We start from the raw sequence: 21,078 nt of genomic DNA, 5'->3' as shown, positions 1-21,078 counted from the left end.
ATATTTAAAACTCTACATTCTACTTGTTTGTTTGAAATTCTTTAGTAGTTCTCTATTTTTCACAGTATGGAAAAATACCAATTGGCAATATTTTGGAAAATATTCAATAAGCCGTTCTAAGTTTTTGTAAGTTTCTGAATCATCTGTCCTTTGCCTTCCTCTTCCTCTAATTAATATCTGAAACAAGCCTGATAGGGACTGAGAGGAAATTGTACAACACATGTTCAACCTTGTTCCAATTAGTCTTGATGTTGTTGCTGTTAAGTGTCACGTACAGGGTTTCCAAAACTATGCATTTTGTGCAAGCAGAAAGCCTGAGCAGCTGGTGAGGTTGGACCATTGACGCTGTGGTTCATAGTTTAGTGCTTATCCTGCAGCACAATGCTCCCTATCTTAAGCATGCAAAAGCATGTACCCATTTCTTTCAGAGATTAAAATGTAATAAGATAATCTATAATTTTTTAATTACATTTAATCTTTAGATTTCAAAATGTTGACAACTACCCATTTCTTTCAGAGATTAAAATGTAATAAGATAATCTATAATTTTTTAATTACATTTAATCTTTAGATTTCAAAATGTTGACAACTATCTCAAATATTTTCAAAATGCTATCTAAACTAGAAAGATAATGTCTGTGGCTAGATTAGATCTTTTGGAAATAAGATAGCAAGCAACCTCCGCTCCAGTTTTCTAAATTTGTACACATGTACTTATAAATATCAATGTCACATTGTAAAAAAATGCAAGCCAATTTTTTTTTTCAGTTTTCATTATGATTAAGTTAACAGGTAATTAAAAAATAAAGAATGGGATATGTCTTTTAGTGGTTACTTATTTCAATCAGCAGAATCTTCAAGCTCCAACCACACTGTAGCATGTTTCAAGACATCACTTTTACTGTTGTTGTTAAGTACCATCAAGTTGGTTCCGACCCATAGCGACCATGTGTAGGGCTTCCAAGGAGCAGCTGGTGAGCTTGAACTGCCAACTTTGCAGTTCAAAAGGCTCTGAAGTCTGGCACATTAACCAAGAGCAGCACACCAAGACTCCTAGTTGAGTAGTATTCCATTGTACATGTTTACCAAAGCTCCTCCAAGTCTTCTTAAAAGGAAGTAGTTTAGCTTAAACAGTAACAAGCATGTGCTGTGTGCATTACACATTTTTCACAGATATCTAATTGGGATCAAATTAATAACAGCAACTTGAAAGGCTTTATACAGAGTCTTGGGGTTGCAAAGAGTTTATCCTAATGAGGGAAGAATAACCTAGAAGGGAACAAGGATGGTAACACAACTCAAAGAATGTAATCAATGCCACTACATTGTACGTGTATAAGCTGTTGACTTGGTATATATGCTTTGCTGTGTATATTCTCAACAGCAGCAAAATAAATAAAATTGAGAAAATAGGAAGTAGTACACAGAGAGGAGAATACAGATGGTTGATACATAAATTCATCTATGTGCAATTTCAACTTTTACAATTTTAGAACAGGTGCTTTCAGAATTATTTTTTTTTAAAGAAAATGAAACACATATCCTGTATGGGAGATAGAAAACCTGGAAGGCAATTATGGTAAAACTAGCTGTTGCCTAAATGCTTCTACAAATTAGATGTGCATTATTAATATGAGATAAACAGCACATAGAGAATAATGCAGATACAACAAAGTGGGGAAACGTCCTCTCCCCTGAACAAGTTTGTTTAAAATTTCCATTAAATTCTATATACATCTTCATAACAATTGACAATATTTTGAAAAAGAATTCAATATGCAGTTATAAATTCACTGGACAAGAGATTAGTTATTGTCAACATGAAATGAAAAAATATTTTATTCTTAGTCTCGATGGAAATGTGATAAAATATTCACAGCTTCATAGAAAATAGAAATATCCCAATTAGAAAAGTGATATAGATACATAATCACTCACAACTAAGAGTTGAAACAATAAAAAGTTTTGTTTAGAACCTTATACCTTTTAAGAATTATACTGTATTAAAGATTCAAGTGACTTTAAAATATAGACTCTAACTTCAAGATAGATTATGTATCTTTCCTATAGTGGTCTTTGAATACATCTTTCAGGGTGAATTTCCCAAATTAAAAGTCAAGTTCATTTCGTTTCATGTCAGTATAAGTATTATCCTTTTTCCTGTTATAGGAAAATCACTTTACCTGTGTTCTGAATCATATCACATAAATGTCTTCTTTTGGACCTTCCTGAAATACTTATCTGTTAGTTGGTATTGAATCTTTCAGTCTTAGCCTTTCGTCCCTTCAATCTCCAAATATTCTTTGGTTCATCATTTTAGAAACTTTAATCAATGTTCTATTTCACTACAATCTTTCTCAGTAGGCCTACTCAGCTTTAGTATTACCTTCCTTCTTCCCTTCAGAACCAAACTGCTAGTTGTTATTGCTATAATTTTTACATATATTGTCATTATACAGAAGCTCTTGTTGGTTAAGTGGCAAAATTTATATTCAAAAGGTAAAAAGATAAATTCATCATCTCTTCCATAATGCCCACTTTTAGCATTCTTCATCTAAAATAAGTTATTTTGAATACTAAGTGCTAATGTGTGAGGCAGTGTGCTGAGTGTTTTATAAGTGTTATCTAATTTTATGGTTTCTTATGCATTTTAGAAATATTAAATTCTATTAGGACATAACTAAAACTTTCAGATAAAACTAGAGATAGTGTAAGATTTCAACTAAGAAATCATCAAATCCAAAGTTTATATCATATTAGATGAAAGATAAAATAAAATAACAAACAACAATTTAAAGAAAAGATTGTCAGAACAATCCTAAAAGTCTTCGTTTACCTTGTTACTTTCAGAAAAAGATCCAAAGTTTTCAAAGTTATAGCTATCAGAATACAATGGTGTGTGTGTATTGCATTCTGGTTCTTTCAGTTTCTGAGATAACCACCAAATTTCCCAGTAACACCCTCTAATGGAAAAAGTCAAAGAAGAAACAGATCCATGTTACCATTTTTCACTAGACAGTCTTTCTTCTTTATTAAGACCTAATTCAAGCAGTATCTATGTTATTAAACTATGCCTATGTTCCATGGTACTTAGCAACAACAACAATGTTCCGTACAGATTCTGTCTTTCCTATGTGCCCCAATAGTATTTCTTGTAACATTTTCAATCCTTTATTACAATCTTTTAAATTTTATCTGTGTGTCTTTTTTAAATAAATATGTTGCATGACTGAATTTATTATTCATCTTATTATCCTCAAGGCTTAGAAAAGTGCCTAGCATAAAATAGATGCTCAAATGCAGAAAAGGAGAAAAGGGAAGAGACAAATAGGGATGATAAAAAGGATAAGGAGTGTAAAAAGAGTAGGGAAGCAAATTCTGAAAAAGCAGCAGCCATTTATACAGAAACAACTTGGATTACGCTTATAAGATGAAAAAAGACTGGAAGAGATGTGAGACCAAAAAAAAAAAAAAAAAATAGCTAACATTTAACAAAGTTAATTGAATTATAGGAATTTCAAAAGGCCAATAAATAGTAGGACACAGATATTTGAAGCTCTGTAATGTTTAATGAAATAAAATAGCAAATAATCAGAGGCCATTAAATATATGCAGTAATATTTCTATCATTCACTTATGGCATAAAATACAACAAAGTACAATAGCAGGAATTAAATAATTATAAGTATAGCGTAGTGGTTACGAATCGGGCTGCGAACCTTAAGGTCAGCGGTTCGAAACTACCAGCCGCTCCGTGGGAGAAAGATGAGGCTTTCTACTCCAGTAAGGATTTACACCCTCGGAAACCCTGTACAGGGTCGCTATGGGTCGGAACCGACTCAACGGCACTTAACAACAACAACAAATACTTAAAATATTTAATTTACCAACTAATTGCATTTCCTTTTCCAGCAGTAATTAAAACATGCAATTTCTTAATTTTATATACACTGATCATATGTTCTATATGAAGATTTAGACAGCACTTATTGTTGTCATTCATACCTTGTATCTTTTTTTCTGAATACTCTTATTACTGAAGCGAAATCCCATCTTTTGAAACTCTTTCTTGCCTACTTCCTCTAATTAATATAGCTATGAATGAAGCTTTAACAAATATGTCACGATGTAGATATCACTCACTACTAAAATCTGAAACTGGTACAAAGTCATCTTCCATTGTTTTGTTCTGTTCTTTTCTATGTTATATTCATAATAAATGCAGCTACACTATTAATTTCTCCCTCTCTGAACTCATGTTACTTCAGTACCTAAAGAACAATTTTCTGTTCACAAGAGAATTGGAGTAGAACTGTTATTTTTTGCATTTTCAAGTTTCTGTTGAATGGCTCCCTTATATCTAGTTAACAATCTGTGTCTGCACTCTTAGAGGAAAAACTGCAACCTTTCAGTGAATCCATCTGGGCCTTGTTCCATTTTTAAATCTAGGGCATTTTCTCATTTGACTCCCTCTTGATTAAATGTTATACAATTTGAGATTTAAGCATGTCAGCCATTTAATGACTTTAAGAACCAAATTATAGCACATCTTTCCCACCATGTATTGTGTCTTTGTGCTCACGTGCATGCTGAATAAAATTTAGCTAGCCTTTCTTGTAGGCATTAATATGTCCTATAATGGTGAGTTATGGAGTCCTGGTGTGGTGCTATAGGATAAGCACTGGACTGTTAACTACAAGGTCAGTAGTTCAAACCCACCACTCAGTCATCCAAAACCTTGTATAAGGTTACTATTAGGCAGAACCAACTTAAGAACACTTAACCACCACACAGGAAGGGTTTATATACAAAGAGGACAAAGAGGAGTCAAAATAGAGAATGAATGAAATTAAGCTGTATCCAGAAATTTTCTGTAATGTTAATATAATTCATGGTAAAACCTGAACCTGAACCGCTTTGTATTAGTTTTATGTTCCACAGAAGAAAGTTCAAGTGTTCTGCTTCCTTAAAGATTTACAGCATTGGAAACTCTATACAGGTTTGGTATGAGTCAGAACCGACTCTACAACACACTACCACTTGTAACAAATTATCATAAACTCGGTGGTTTAACTAATACAACTTTATTAGTGTTCTCAAGTTAGTTCTGACTCATTTGTTGTTGTTAAGAGCTATCCAGTCCACACTGACCCATAGTGACCTTGTATATGATTTCCAAGGAGCAGCTGGTGACTTTGAACTGACTATCTTTTAATTCATCCTGACTTTGCCATTCAGTGCATTAACCCATAGTGCTACACCAGGACTCCATTCTTCCAAGGAGCAGGAGGTGGGTTTGAACTACTGACCTTGCTGTTAGCAGTCTAGGGTTTATCCTACAATGTCATACCTGTACTCCTTTGAGTTCTTGGAAACACTGTACAGGGTTGCTATAAGTCAGAATTTACACATTGGCACTTAACGTTTCAAATTTCTGATGTACGTTTCACTGGATTTAAACCAAGGTGTTTACATGGCTGTGTTTCTTTCTGGAAGTTCTTGAGGAGAATTATTTCCCTCTATTTTTACAACTTCTTGAGTCGGCCTGCATTCTTTTTACATTGAGATGTAAAGAAAGCAAAAATCCTCACCACTGGGTTCTGACCCATAGCACCACTATAAAGGGTTTCTGAGGAGTAGCTGGTGAGCTTGAACCACCAATCTTACAGTTCAAAACAACTTTGCAGTCCAGTGCATTAAACCACAGTACCACACCAGGACTCTTCAATAATGATTAGGAAAATTAAAGCTTTTTGAATTTTTTTTTTCCCAATGAAATCACTGTTTCTATCTTTTCTTCATGTTTACAGAGTCATTTCTCACTTGATATCTATAGTTTGGCTTTGTTGCTCAGATCATCTTTTAAATTGCTCATGTCTTTTAAATTTGTGTGTTTGCATCTGGGTGGTACTTGAAGTCCCAAGAGATGCAAAAAGGAATTAGATATGAAAGAGATTTAATGGAAAACAACATAAGAGGAAAAATAGAGAAAGAGTTCAAGGAGGTGAGAGCTGTTGGACCACAATGCAGACTTAATCCCTGGGAAAGAAACAATAAACAAGAAAAGTCCTAGACTATGGTGGTGGTGGTAGTGGTATGTTTAACTGAAAACAATCCTGTATATGGTTTCTGAGGCTGTAAATCTTTATAGGAGCATAAAGCCTCAACTTTCTCCTGAGGAACTGCTAGTAGTTTCTAAATATTTACTGTGAGATTAGCAACCCAACTCATAACCACTATGCTAGACTATGGTGAGTTGTAAAAATGTATCAGCAATGTCATGTTCAGAGTGACTGTTCACCAACCAGGAATATAGAATTCCTGCTGTGTGCTGTCATTTACTGGGGAAACCTCATGTTAAAGCTTGGACTCAATGTGAGCAAGACGATGGATTTCAGAGAACCAAAACTGGGGTCTTTGAGCAAATATATTACATGAAGTCACGAGAACTGAGAGCAAATCAGTCTTAGAAGAAATGGAAACAGAATGTTCCTTAAAAGTGAAGATACAAGACTGGCTCATTCACTTCGGACATGTCATCAATAAAGAGCAATTACTAGAAAAGTCATGGTGAAATACTGTGGGATAAAACAATGGACTGCAAAGTTCACAGTTCAAACTCATCAGGTGTTCCTTGGAAACCCTATATAGGGTTACTATTATTCGGAACTGACTCAATAGAAATGAAAACAACATGGTAAAGTAGAATGTCAATGAAAATAAGAAAAATCTTTAGTGCGATGGATTGACAAAATAGCTACAACAATGACCTAAAATATAACAACCATCATGAAGATGATACAGGATCAGTCAGTGCCCTGCTATACATAAAGTGAAGTTGACTGGATAATAATAGAAACAACAATAGCGTAATTGCTAAAGGATTTTTCATTTTGGGGGCTCCCTTTTTACTCTTTTGGTGAAATCCTTTGATGCACGTAAGTTTCTAATTTTTAGAACATCCCAATCATCTATTTTGTCTTTTTTTTGTTTGTGTAATTTTCACAATGTTTCATAGTCTGTGTGTGCCCAGGATCAGAGCCCTTAAATTTGTTCCTATTTTTTTGTTGATGACCTTTATAATTCTGGGATTCACATTTAGGTCTTTAATCCATGCTGAGTTGGTGTCTATATATGGTGTGAGGTAAAGGTCTTTTTTCAATCTTTTGCATATTGCTTTCCAGTTCTGCCAGCACCATCTGTTGAAGAAACTATGTCTTCCCCACTTAATGTACTTTGGCCCTTTGTCAATAATCAGTTGGCTCTATGTGGATGAGTTAATTTCTGGATTCTCAATTCTGTTCCATTGAGCTATGTATCTTTCATTGTACCAGTACCAGGCTGTTTTGACCACTGTAGCAATGTAGTAAATTTTGAAATAAGAAGTGAAAGGCCTGCAACTTTGTTCTTCTTCTTAAGCAGTGCTTTGCTTATCCTAGACCTCTTTCCTTTCTATACAAACTTTGTAATTGTTTTTCCCATCTCTCTAAAGAATGTCATTTGAATCTGGATTGGGATTGCATTATATGTGTACATTGCTTTGGGTAGTATTGACATTTACACAATGTTAAGTGTTCCTATGCAGGAGCATGGTATATTCTTCCATTTTTGTAAGTCTCTTTTGGTTTCATGTACTAGTGTTTATTAGTTTTCTTTGTATAGGGCTTTTGTTTCTCTGGTTACATTTATTCCTAAATATTTCATCTTTTGGGTGGTTATTGTAAACAGAATTGCTTTCCTAATTTCCTTTTCAGTGTTGTCATTATTAGTATAGAGGAATCCAACTGATTTTTGTATGTTGTTCTTGTACCCTGCCATTTTGCTGAAACTTCTAATGCATTCCAGTAGTTCTTTTTTTTTTTTTTTTTGCTGAATCTTTTGGATTTTCTATGTATAGGATCATATCATCTGCAAATAGAGAGAGTTTTGCTTCCTCTTTGACAATATGGATGCTTTTAATTTCCCTGTCTTGCCTTATAGCTCTGACTAAGACTTCCAAAACAATATTGAATAAGAGTGGTGATAAAGGGAATGCTTGTCTGGTTCCTGTTCGCAAAGGGAAGGCTTTTGGTTTCTCTCCATTAAGAATGATGTTAGCTATTGGCTTTGTAGATATATGCTCTTAATTATGTTGAGGAATTTCCCTTCAATTCCTACTTTGTTAAGTGTTTTTATCAGGAATGGATGTTGGATTTTGTTAAATGCTTTTTCTGCATCAATCAATATGATCATGTGATTCTTTTCTTTATTCTTATTTATATGGTGGATTACATTGCTTTTCTGAGGTTGACCCATCCTTGCATCCCTGATATGAATCCCATTTGGTCATGATCTATTATTTTTTTGATGTGTTGTTGAATTCTGTTGGCTAGGATTTTGTTGAGAATTTTTGTATCTATGTTCATGAGGGATATTGGTCTATAGTTTTCCTTCTTAGTGTTGTCCTTCCCTGGTTTTGGTATGAGGGTTATACTTGCTTCATAGAATGTATTAGGGATTTTTCCATTCTCTTCTATATTCTGGAATAATTTGGGTATAATTGGTGACCACTCTTCCCTGAATGTTTGGTAAAACTCACCATTGAAGCCATCTGGACCTGGACTTTTTTTGTTGGGAGTGTTTTAATGACCTTGGCCAATTTCTTCTTTTGTTTCAGGTCTGTTCAATTTTGCTACTTCATTCTGTGTAAGTTTAGGTAGGTCGTGCTTTTCTAAAAATGTATCCATCTCTTCTAAGTTTTCAAATTTTTTGGAATACAACTCTTCATAATATTCTATTATTGTTCTTTTTATTTTATTTCTATTGGTTTTTTGGGGCCATCACCCATGTGGTTTCTTAAGCATGTCGTTTGTGTCTTCTCCCTCTTTTATTTTGTTAGGTTTGCCAATGGTTTGTTGATTTTATTAATTGTATCAAAGAACCCACTTCTTGTACTGTTGATTCTTTCTATAGTTTTTCTGTTTTCTATCTCATTTATTTCTGCTCTAATTTTAATTATTTCCTTTCTTATGTTCATGCTAGGTTTACTTTGCTGTTCTGTTTCTAGTTGTTGGAAAATAATGTGTATTGTGATGTTGTTGGGTTGAATGCTCTGTACACATCTATGAGGCCCAGCTTGCTGATTGTGTTATTTAGTTCCTCTATTTCTTTGTCTAGTTTCTTTCTGTTTTTTTCTATCCAATTTCAAAAGTGGTAAATTAAAATCTCCCATTATTATTGTAGGTTCATCAATTTCTTTCTTCAAATCTATTAGAGTTTGTTTTATTTATTTCGGAGCTCTTTCACTGGGAGCATAGATATTTATTATGGTTATTTCATCTTGTTCAATGGTCCCTTTAATCACGACATAATGTCCATCTTTATCTATTATGCTGTTTTTTGCCTTAAAGTTTATTCTATCCGAGGTTAATGTTGCCACTCCTACTCATTTTTTATTGCAATTAGTTTGGTATATTTTTTTCCATCCATTGACTTTTAGTCAGTTTTGTGTTTGTGTGTAAGGTGTGTCTCTTGAAGAGAGCATATTGAAGGATCTTGTTCTCTTATCCATTCTGACGCTCTGTCTCTTAACTGGTGCATTTAATCTGTTTATATTCAATGTAATTATCGATAGGTATGGATTAAGTGCTGCCATTATGTTTTTTTTGTTTGTTTTTTTGTATGTGGTGTTGCCAGTTTCTTTGTTCTGCATGTCATTTTTTCTGAATTCCTTCTGAGGCATTTCCAAAGCCTGCCCTAGTTCCAGTATAGAATGTAGAGCTACCCCTAGCTCATTTGTCTCAGTTGCTTTATCTTGTTTCTGGACATGTGCTGATATGGTCATCTGTTTCTGTTTCTTGTGCATAGTAAGTAGTTAGCTGTGGCCTTAGTACTTAAATATGTGTGTGTTTTGAATTTTTTTATGCTTTCTGATTGCCTCCAGGTAGATGTTATCAAGAGATGGGCTTCTCTTTTCATTCGTCTTATTCACCTCAGAGTAACTGTCACTGGTGTTGTCTACCTACCTTGTGTATGACAGATGGTATAGGTTTTTGCCTGTATTGTTGGATTTTATAGGGTGTGATTGTAGCTTGACTATATGACAGCAATTTCTGTCTCTTCTTGGGTAATATAGGGAGAGAAAGATCCTCTAAAGGTAAATAGGGGACAAGAAAACAAAACAGCAACAGCAAAAAAGACAGATTGGTTACTGTAGTTTATAATTGCAGAAAAGAGAGGAAAGAAAACAAAACCAAACAAAATTCTGTAGCCTAATATGAGTATGACTTTAATATCTTATTTCAGCTTCTTGCCTTCAAGGCTTCTTGAGAAATTTTAAGATGCCACTGTTGGTCATTAAGATGTAACTCAGGATTTAATTTTCAGCCTGTTTATTTCTGCCTCTCCTGCTCCAAAACCCTTATTCTGACCTTTTTCCTAGTGATAAACAGTTCGGGGCTGACTGTGGCTGTTTTGCACTGCCGTGTTTTTTGTTTTTAGTGGAAAATGTCCCTTTCAATTTTGAGGAGATCTGTGTGTATGTGTAGTAGAACTCTCTGGGGCTGGGGGGTGTCCACTTACTCAGACACCCCATCTAGTCACCAGAATAGAGGTGCACAGACAGGAAGAGGCCAATGAAAAAAAAAAAAAAAAAGAATGTCCATACCTTTATCTCCAAGATTTTGTCAGGTGGCAGTCTGTGGTGGCTTTGATCCTTCCCCCATTTGGACTTGCCCATGATGGCCGCTCTGAGCTGCTGATCCTGGCAGATTTGAAAGTACAAAATGTCTTGCTTCTGCTATAAGCTATAACCTATAAGCCTTCAAACTTTTTAAATATTCCTATATATGTGGTCCAGAGTTGTGAGGCCATCCCCTGAACCTGCTTCATCCAGTATTGATCCTCACTGCAGTTTTACCCTATCTGACATCAAGCTGCCTGTTTGTCTTAAGGCACATTATTAGTGCCTTTCCTGTTCTATCCACTAATTAATGGAATGTCCTTTCCCAGTTTCCCTTATCAGTTGCCTCCTGGCAGTTGTAGACAATGCTAGAAGATTGAGGGAGATGATATAGTTCTCCTTCTGCAGAACAGCTCTTCTATTAATGAAATAAGACAGTAAATAATAATGAAGGACTATTAGACATTTACAGTATGCAACAGTTCTTGTCTGCTTTTGCTGCCACTGTGACTCTAGGTCCCTTTTGAAGGAACCTGCTTCTGGGATCTCATAAAAGAGCCTTTTCAATTTGATTCTGAGCTTCCTGGTGTATCTAACCCCAACGTTCATTCTTTGGGCCCTAGGTCTTCTCTTGCCTACAAATTAGTCCATGTATTAAGACCAATTTGCTTGAGACAACTGGAATATATTAGTCGCTGGAGAAGGATGTCATGCTGGGTAAGATCGAGGGTCAGAGAAAAAGAGGAAGACCCCCAATGAGATGGATCAGCCAGGTGGTGTCATTGATGGCATCAAGTGTGGCAGCAGTAGTAAGGTTAGCCCAGAATCAGGCATTGTTTCGTTCTGTTGTGCATGGGGTCGCTATGACTCATTTCTGACTCGATGGCACCTGACAACAACAACAACACTTTTTCTGTGTGGAAGAGTTTCTTTAAAATTAACTATTAAATATACTCAAAAGATATCACCAATCATTACAATGAACTCAAACATACCAATGATCATGAAGACATCACATTTGTAAAGTCTCTAAGAATTGGAGTCAGCATAATGGTACTTACCAACAGCAACATTGTCAAGCATTGTTAGAGACATTGTTGTTGTTGTTGTGGTTAAGTGCCATCCAGTCAGTTCTGAAGACATTAGAGAGATATTTATTAAATATATTATATAAGGATAAGTCAAAAGGTATTACTAGTGGGGTTCCTGATTATACAAGTGCAGATTGATTCCAAATAAAACATATTTAACCATGTCTTGGTAATCATTGGATGGCTACGGGTAATTTTTCTTAGTAATACACCTATCTCAATTTCATTAGTGTAACTTTGAATAAAAGGTACAATCAAAGTTGGCTTTTGCTGAAAACTAGATAAAGGCAGCAGAGAAGTCAGCTCAGAAGGTTATGGTGACTGTTTTTTTTTTTTAATGCCAAAGGAATAATCTTGATAGATTTTCTAGAAGGACACAGGAACTATCTTAGGGGCTTATTATGAAGCAATTTTAAGAACATTGAAAATTGCATTGGTGAGAAAAATGCTAGGAAATTTGCACTGAGGATTTTTTTTTTTTTTTTTTTCAATCACAACAATTTACTTGCTCATTCTTTTAAAGGACCAGAATTTTTCATAGGAAACCTGCCCCATTAAACATATGGCTCAGAGTTTGCCGCTTCAGACTTCTTTTTGTTTGAAGACTCAAAAAACATTTCAAAGAAATTTGATTTGAGTCCCTTTGAGAATTTCAAAACTGCCATTTTGACATAGTGTAAATCAAAGAGTACACAATCCTATATGTGACTGTATAGAGTTTCTGAGGCTATAAATCTTTACAGGAGCAGAAAGCCCCATATTTCTCTCTCAGAACTGCTGACTCTGAGGTTAACAGCCTGATTCATAACCACTACTCTACCAGAGCACCTTCAGAAAAGGTTTGTTGTTGTTGTTAAGTGAAGTGGAATCAGTTCTAATTCATATTTACCCTACATAGTGTCTCTAATGAGAAGCTAGTGAGTTTGAATTTTCAAATTTTCATAGATTCATATTTCATATGTTCCACATTCTGATTACTAATATATATATAACCGTTTCTTCTCATTTTGAGTCCTGTCCAGTCAGCAAAAGCAGGCCCTGAAAGCTTTGTTCCATCTATGTCCTTAAGGAAGCTGATTCCTCATTTGTACTTTAAGTGCATCCAACCTGAGATGCTCTTATTCTAGGATTGTATCAGACAATGTTTCCCTGAATGTTCATTAGGTTCCCAGGGGTTAATCCCTCAGAAGCAGACCATGTAATTGTTTTCTAGCTTGTTCTCATCTGGAAGCTCTGAAAGCTTCATTGAAGTTTCCCTCCCATGGAGGACTTTTCTGGTATTTGAAACAACACAGGCATAACTTTTAGCATCACAGCAACATGCAAGCCATCACAGTAAGACAAACTGAAAGATTTGGGGGGAAAAACATATGCAAAGTATATTGTATTTTAGAAATTGATAAGAGTAATGATTAATGTAACAGAAAAATGTTAAGTGCCATTGAGTCAGTTCTGCCCCATAGCAACACTCTGTAGGATTTCTAGGAGTGGCTAGTGAGCCTGAACCACTGACCTTGCAGTTCAAACCAACTTTGCAGTCCAGCACATTAATCCACAATGCCACACCAGGACTCTAATACAAATATGCTGGGCATTTAAATATAGTAAATTGTCAAGATAGGCTTCAGTGAGAAGATGCCGTTTTAGCAAAGACATGAAGAATGTGAAAAAGTGATACATGAGAGTATCTAATTTAAAAAAAAGAAAAAACAACAACAAAGCAACATTATAAGAAAAGGAAATAGTCTATGCAAAAGTTCTAATAAGGAAATGTGCTTAACATGTTCAATGAAAATCAAAATGTTAGATAGAAAAGATTGGAAGAGATCCATAGTTGTGAACTTTCAAAAGAAAGGTGACCTGACCAAATGTAGAAATCAATGAACAATATCATTAATATCACATGCAAGTAAAATTTTGCTGAAGATAATTATAAAAAGATTACAGCAGTACATTGACAGGGAGCTTTCAGAAATGCAAGTCAGATTCAGAAGACTACATGGAAAAAGAATATCATTACTGCCATCAGATGGATCTTGACTGAAAGCAGAGAACACCAGAAAGGTATTTATTTGTAGTGCATTGATATGTAAAATTTTTTAAGTATGTGAATCATGGCAAACTATGGAAATATTGTGAAGAATGATGGTCCAGAACACCTAAATATGCTCATGAAGAGGCCGTACATAAACCAAGAGGAAGTTGTTAAAACAAAACAAGGGCATACGGAATGGTTTAAAACAGGAAAAGTATATGCCAGGGTAGTATGCTTTCACCATACTTATTCAATGTGTATGCTGAGTAAATAATCCAAGAAACTGAATTAAAGAAGAGAAACATGGCATCAGGATTGGAGTAAGGCTCATTAGCAACCTGCAATATGCAAATGACCCAATGGTGCTTGCCAAAGCAAAGAGGTCTTGAAATAGTGGTGAAGATCAGACTACAGCTTTCAGTATATATTGCACTTCAAAACAGAATCCTCAGCACTGGACCAATAAATGGAATATTGATAAATGGAGAAGTAATTGATCTTGTTAAATATTTAATTTTCTTTGGATCCATAATCCTGAAATCTGCTTGACTGCCATGTCATTTGGGAGTTCTATAACTCTACAGTTTCCTCTTTTTACTCTGTACTTGTCTTTATTATAAATTGATTTCACTTATTCCCTATTTTCAGTCATACAGGTCTGTTTTACTTTGGATACTTCTATATCTGGATTGCATTCTAGGTGGTTGTGTCATGTATGTTAATCTGAGATGACTGTCTTCTATTTTTGATTCTCAATTGAAAGAACCACCCTTAATATTTTTGTAAAGTTTGTGTGGTTATTTCAAATTCTTTAAATTCTGTTTATCTGGAAATGTGCTAATTTCATCATTTTATTTAAGGTACAATTTTGCTAGGTATATGATACTTGGTAATTTTTTTTTTTTTTTCTCTTTCTTTCAGGTTTAGGTCTGTCATTCTATTGCTTTCCTGTCTGCATGGTTTCTGCTGAGAAATCTTATCAGAGCTTATTCTTATAGAGTCTGCTTTGTAGATAACTTTTCCTGAGCTATTCTCAGGGTTCTTTCCTTGTTTTTGGTTTTGGACAGTTTGATTACAATATATCCTAGAGGTTTTCTTTTGAGGACCATCTTGTTAGGGATTTGTTCAGCTTCTTGAATGCTTACCTTCTAGTCCTTCATCACTCTAGGGAAGTTTTCATTCAACAACTCTTGGAAGTTTTTCTATATACCGTTTATGGGTTTCTTCTTGTTCTAAATTTCCCGTCACCCCTAAGTTATTCCTCTTCATAATGTCCCACATTAATATTAGGCTATCCTCAGATTTTTTTTCCTTCTTTTTTTTTTTACTAGCATCTAGCATTGAGAGATTTGTCTTTCAACTCATTAATTTGACTTTCCATTGACTCAGATCTACTCTTTTGCCCTTTCAATGATTATCTATTTCTGAAATCTTAGTATTAACCTGTACTCCTGGTGTGGTGTTGTAGGGTAAGTATTGGACTACGAACCACATGGTCGGCAGATCAAGCCCACCAGATGCTCCTCAGAAACTGTATACAGGGTCTCTGTGAGTTGGAACTAACTTGTTAGCACTTAGCAACAACAACAAGTATTAACCATGATTTTTCATTTGGTATCATTTTTAATTTCTTTTGTTTATTTGTTCTCATAGTGTTTTCATGTATCTGTCTAAATTTTTTCTTGGTTCTCTTTGCTTTCTACTGCTCTTTCTTTCTTTTTTTATGTTTTATTGTGAATTATGTGATAGTTTACATGGGAGAACATTAGTTTTACCTTCATTCGATCATATATCGTTTCATTGCCATGTATACAATCCCCTACATGCATCATCAACCGACCAAAGTGTATACACTACAAGCCTGCCACCCAGTCATCAGCACACAGCCCCTCTCTCTCTCTGTGTCTAAAGTCCCAGGTTGCTCCATCTCTCCACATCATCGTCTCTGCCTCCATCTCAGGCATCACTGCTTCTTTGGGTAGGGTCCCACTCTCCTCTCTTCTCCCTTGATGGTCCCAGAGACCTCCACTCCTAGACTGCATAGTTAATCACTCCCCTCCTTGCTAAAAAATGTCTACCTTTACAATTCCAACCCTTGCATTCAGTCCTGATAACAATTATTCACTATTGTATCACAAGAGACCGATCCGCATTTCATTTCATCAGCCCTGCCTAGACAGATTGGATACTAACTTAGTGGAGATTCTACCTTCCTCCATGGCCTCTGGATCTAGGTTCCCTCTTGAGAGCTTGTAAGCCAGTCACTTCTTGCCTTTGTAGCACCCACCCATTTTGGGTAGATAATGTCCAAGTTGCCCATCCCTGTCTACTCTGTATGGAGGGGTGGGAACGATCCCTTCTGTAAAGATTTATTCCCTCTTTTGAGCTACTGCATCCATAGGTGTAGGTCAAGTTCATCAAATTGTATCAGATTACTCTTTTTTTCCTCTTCTTTCTTCTTCTTGTTGAGCTCTGTTCATCCAGTCATTGAAGCCAGGTCAAGTGGGTATTATCTGCAAGTGTGGGTGTTCTTGTGCATATGCCCTCTCTTCTTATCAACTGGATGCTTCACTCTCCACTCTAGTCCTCTGTGGCTATGTCACTGACTCTGGGCCCAAGAGTCTCCAGGTCTTGCCACACTGCTGGCCAACCAGCTCTCCACCTGGGTTCACAGGAGTCTATTGAAGATTGTAGGGCTTAGCTTGCAGCTTCATTGCTGTTTTCCCTCACTTCCCCTTATCAGTGACCAACGTGGTCACTAATCAGAGTGTGTATTCCCATTGAGTCTTAGTCTTGGAAAGGGGTTTGCACTGAGGGGACCCGACCACCTCCCTTGATGTCGCCTGGGCAAGCAACTTGCTTGTTCTTGTAGTAACAGTCGGTCTGTCTCTATTGTTTTGTATTTTTCCTGTAGGTCTTTCTTTCAAGAAGTATCTTCTGTTCTTCTAGCTGCTCCTGGCTGGTCTGCTTGTCTTTTCAAGTGGAAACTTCCCATCTCTGAAGATTCTGGATGTGATTAGAATTCCACCTACAGTCTTATGTAATGCAGAGGCTCCACAGAAAGCCTCCTTCACTGGGCACCTTGTAGTCCCATTTTAGGTATTCCAATCAGTTATAAGCAGAAGACGGACTTACAAGTTTTCTATGATGATATTTCTGGCTATTCCTTTCTACCCTCCAGTGTCTATTTTATAATATAATGCAAGAAAACCAAGATTCAAAAGACAGCCAAGCAGCGTAACAATATTCCTACTTTTTCCCCATTGCAACCATGTCTCAGTCCCTGTATCCCAGAGTCCTGTTGTTCCAAGGTTGTGCATACATCATTATTTACCTCTGTCCCACTTCGCCTATGCAAACCTGCCTAATTGTTTTCCCATCTGCTATGTTCTTGCATTCCCTTCTTGTATATTGCTCCCTTCCCCAGCACCTAAACTATCCTGTGTCTATTCCCTGCTCTGTGCTCCACCTTCCCCCCTCCCCTCACCCACCCCCACATCCCAGCAACCAACAAAGAATCCATTCCCCTTTCATATGGGTTATTTTACTTAGCCTTTTACAGTAGTGGTCCTATGCAGTACTTGTCCTTTTGTGACTGACTAATTTCACTCAACATAATGTCCTCAAGGTTTATCCATGTTATATGGTGGCTTGCAGCTTCCTTGTTATTCTTCAAGGTAGCATAATACTCCATTGTGTGTATGTACCACAGTTTGTTTATCCATTCTTCAGTTGATGAGCACTTTGGCTGTCTCCATCTTTTTGCTATTGTAAATAGTGCTCTTGCAGCTTTCTTGATCTTACTGTCAACCCATTGTTGTTATTGTTAAGTGCTATCAAGTTGGTTTCAATTAATAGATACCCTGTGTAAGTTTTCTGAGGCACAGCTGGTGGGTTTGAATTGCCTATCTTGTGGTTTGCAGTCTGGCTCTGATACACAGCACCACACCTGAAGTCCACCAATTCATTGAAGGTACCTAAACATCATACCTTACTGCTGGTGGATGTGGTTACAGAATTTGCTAACAGTTCTCCAATTGTCTTTCATGCAGCTCAGTTCAGGTTGGTTTTGATGGTGTTGACCTCTTTCATTCACCAGGTGGTATATAAGCTGGTTGTTAGTGGCTTTGGCCCAGTTGTTGGGACTACAGAGCATGGTATACCTGGCCCTAGGTGGAGTTCCTGTAGCCCTAGGTGTTTTCTAGGGTTGATCCCTAATATGGTAGTGTTTTGTGCATGTTCTAATAGTAGCTGAGGTCAGGGTCTTTGTTCTGATAAGGAATTCTTTCGGGTTCAGAGGGTAGTAAGAGGGCAAAGCAGCTGGTTATAAAATTTCCTGCTAGTCTGCAGCTAGCTAGGGATCAGTTCTGCAAATTCTGCACGTATGAAAATGTGGAGTTCACCTTACTTCAGGCATTGGGGTGCTTCACCTGGTTCCAGCTCACAGCAGCATGGACCCAATCCCTGGCATAGCAGGGGTTGTGCTGGAGTAGATGAGGTTAGGGGATGGCCATATCTCTGGTTACCAGGGGAGTATGTGGAACAAGAGAGAATCATACCTTTCTTGTCACCAGCTACTAGTAAGCCTCTACACCATCAGCAACCTCCCAAATCCAATGCAGCTTCACAAAAGTTCAAGATAGCTGTATGAATCACACCAATTGACTGTTCAACCATATGTCTCTTTTCTGCCACCTCTGTTCAGCCTCTTCTGCTTTTCAATTCATTCCCTTTCCTTGCTTCTGAAATTAAGGATTCCAGGATTATCATCTGCATCTGCTTTATTTGATCATCCATACTATTGCTGCATGTTGTTGTTGTTGTTATGTGCCATGGAGTCAGTTCCGACTCATAGCGACCCTGTACAAGGTTTCCAAGGCTGTAAACCTTTACAGGAACAGAACACCTCATCCTTCTCCTGCGGAACAGCTGGTAGTTTTGAACTGATGACCATGAAATTAACAGCCCGATTTGTAACCACTATGCTACCAGAGTCTGTGTAATGTCTCTTCCTAATCTGTAATGTTGCTGGAAGTCACTATTGTTGTTCCTGACAGACTGGTAGAATAACATTCCTATGGGTATAGGTTTGGAAAAAAACATGATAAGAGGCTATGGGGGCAAGACAGTAAAGGGAATGAAAGCAAAAATGTGTGTTACCAGGCAAATTCTCATGGTGGACAATTGGAAAGGAATTCTACTATAAAATTGTGGAGATATCTGAAGAAAATAGAAAATACCCAAAATATTTATTCAACACTTTCCATTTGTCATTGGAGAATCACAGATGCAGAGGACGCTGCGTATGTTTCCACTGTGCTTCCATGGCCATGGAAAAAGCCTGTGGTAGAATCTTCTTGCAGTTATAAAGGTGGGTGCTGGATTACGTGGTAGGCTCAAATAGCATCTGTACTGTTTTGGAACAAGATGAGTCTACCAAACTCTGTGTTTAAATAATTTAATCACAGAAAAATAGGAAATGGAGACATTTTTTGTTAAACATGATTTGTTGTCTTTTTTCTAGAATAGGAATCCAACTAGGTGCAAAGGATAGGATGGGATTGACTCATAATTACTAGGTACTGGAAACACACCAATAAAACCTTTTGGTACCTGGCATGTTTCTTTATGTGAGAGAACTTATAAAATAATAGAAGACATCCAAAGAGTTAATATTTGCACATAGTCTTTCCACACCAATCTTAGCAAAATATTTTATTAATCCAGCCTTCAAAACAAAAGACAATTTTCCATATGATATTTCAAAAATATAAGAATGATGTTTTTTATTTAACTAAAAATAATCTTAAAGTCTTTATATTTCAAGAAATAGAAACCTGTATAAGCCAGATTAATTTAGAAGGAGCTTTATTTAAATGACTCAGATTTATCACTTCTTCCCCAGGAATAAAAAATGCACAGAGGTGTCATGAGATACTGGAAGCAAGAACTGAAACTCCATTCATTGAAAATATAGGCATGCATTTCCTTTGTGATCTGTTTGTTTTGTTTGTTTTAGTTTTTGTCTGTGGTTCTCTTTCTCTTATTATTTTCACCTTCCCAGTCTCTTTCCTTCAATTTTTCCAAGTATGTGTTAATTTTCTATTGATATAAATTTTCCAAGAATTTTTCAACTTTAAACAATGCTGATTTATTATTTAACTGTTTCTATTATTCAGGAGTCTTGGGACAGGTCCATCTACAAATGATTTCAGCAATATGAACTGTGACTGCAATCTTTTCTGAGGTTAAGAGTCCTAATTCATGATCATTGGTTACTGGCAGAATATTGTCTCTTGGCTGGAGGACTTAAAACAATTGACTTATTCAAGTCCAGGAAAGGAGTTTCTCTTATCCTTCTAATCTTTTATTCAAGACAACTCTATTCCCTTTTGTGCTCATTTATTTAAGACAGACCCACTCAGGACATTCTCCCTTTTGATTAACTCAAAGTCCATTATCAAGAACTTTAATTATTTCTGCTCAATATCCTCTTCTTTGTTACATAATGTAATCTAATCAATGAAGAGAAATCTAACTTATTTACAGTATTGTTCACAGAAAATTGAAAGGGGTCATACAAGTTATGTACACCAGGGAATGGGAATACGTCTTCAAGATGTCAAGCTTTAGTTCCCTTAAGCAACTAGTAGAAAGTGGTCAGTTCACAATTGATTCTAAATTCTTAGGATGACTAGTGAATACCTCTGACTAGTTAATTTGTGGCATTGGGTAATGTATCATGACCCCTGTTGCTGGGGTGTTCAACATAGACCTGAAGCATAATGCTCAAATAATGGGATGTCTGAGAAGAATTAATTAGTAAGGAACAAAGAAAAACAAGGAATTCTGCTAGTCTGAAAGTCAAGCAAGAAATTAAAAATTAAAAAAAAAAAGTGCATTAAAGGGAAGGGCATGATTAGCTGAGTAAAATATTGATGAGAACAATTAGATGTAGCAACATAGAAATAATTACTATTTATATTATAATATAATAACTAATCTTTGACTGCTTATAAATACACACAACCTCCTGCATGAAAATATAGTTATCCTCCCGATTCCAGACTCTTTCTGTGAATTCTTCACTATTAATTCACTATAGTCTAAATTGGTGGTGCACAAACTTTGTTATGCATCATTTTGACCATGAAAGTATTAAACATGTATACATACGGAGTTTACTCTCTAAATCTATTAAGAGAGGATCTTTCAGATATCTGCTTTATAACAATCTTTTCTGTCATTTTGAGCATATTTTGAGAATTTTTGGTAAATTTACTTTGACCAGC

This window comes from Chrysochloris asiatica, unplaced genomic scaffold (genome assembly GCF_000296735.1).
Source record: "Chrysochloris asiatica unplaced genomic scaffold, ChrAsi1.0 scaffold00370, whole genome shotgun sequence".
Taxonomy (NCBI): domain Eukaryota; kingdom Metazoa; phylum Chordata; class Mammalia; order Afrosoricida; family Chrysochloridae; genus Chrysochloris; species Chrysochloris asiatica.
This window is presented reverse-complemented; position numbering follows the sequence as displayed.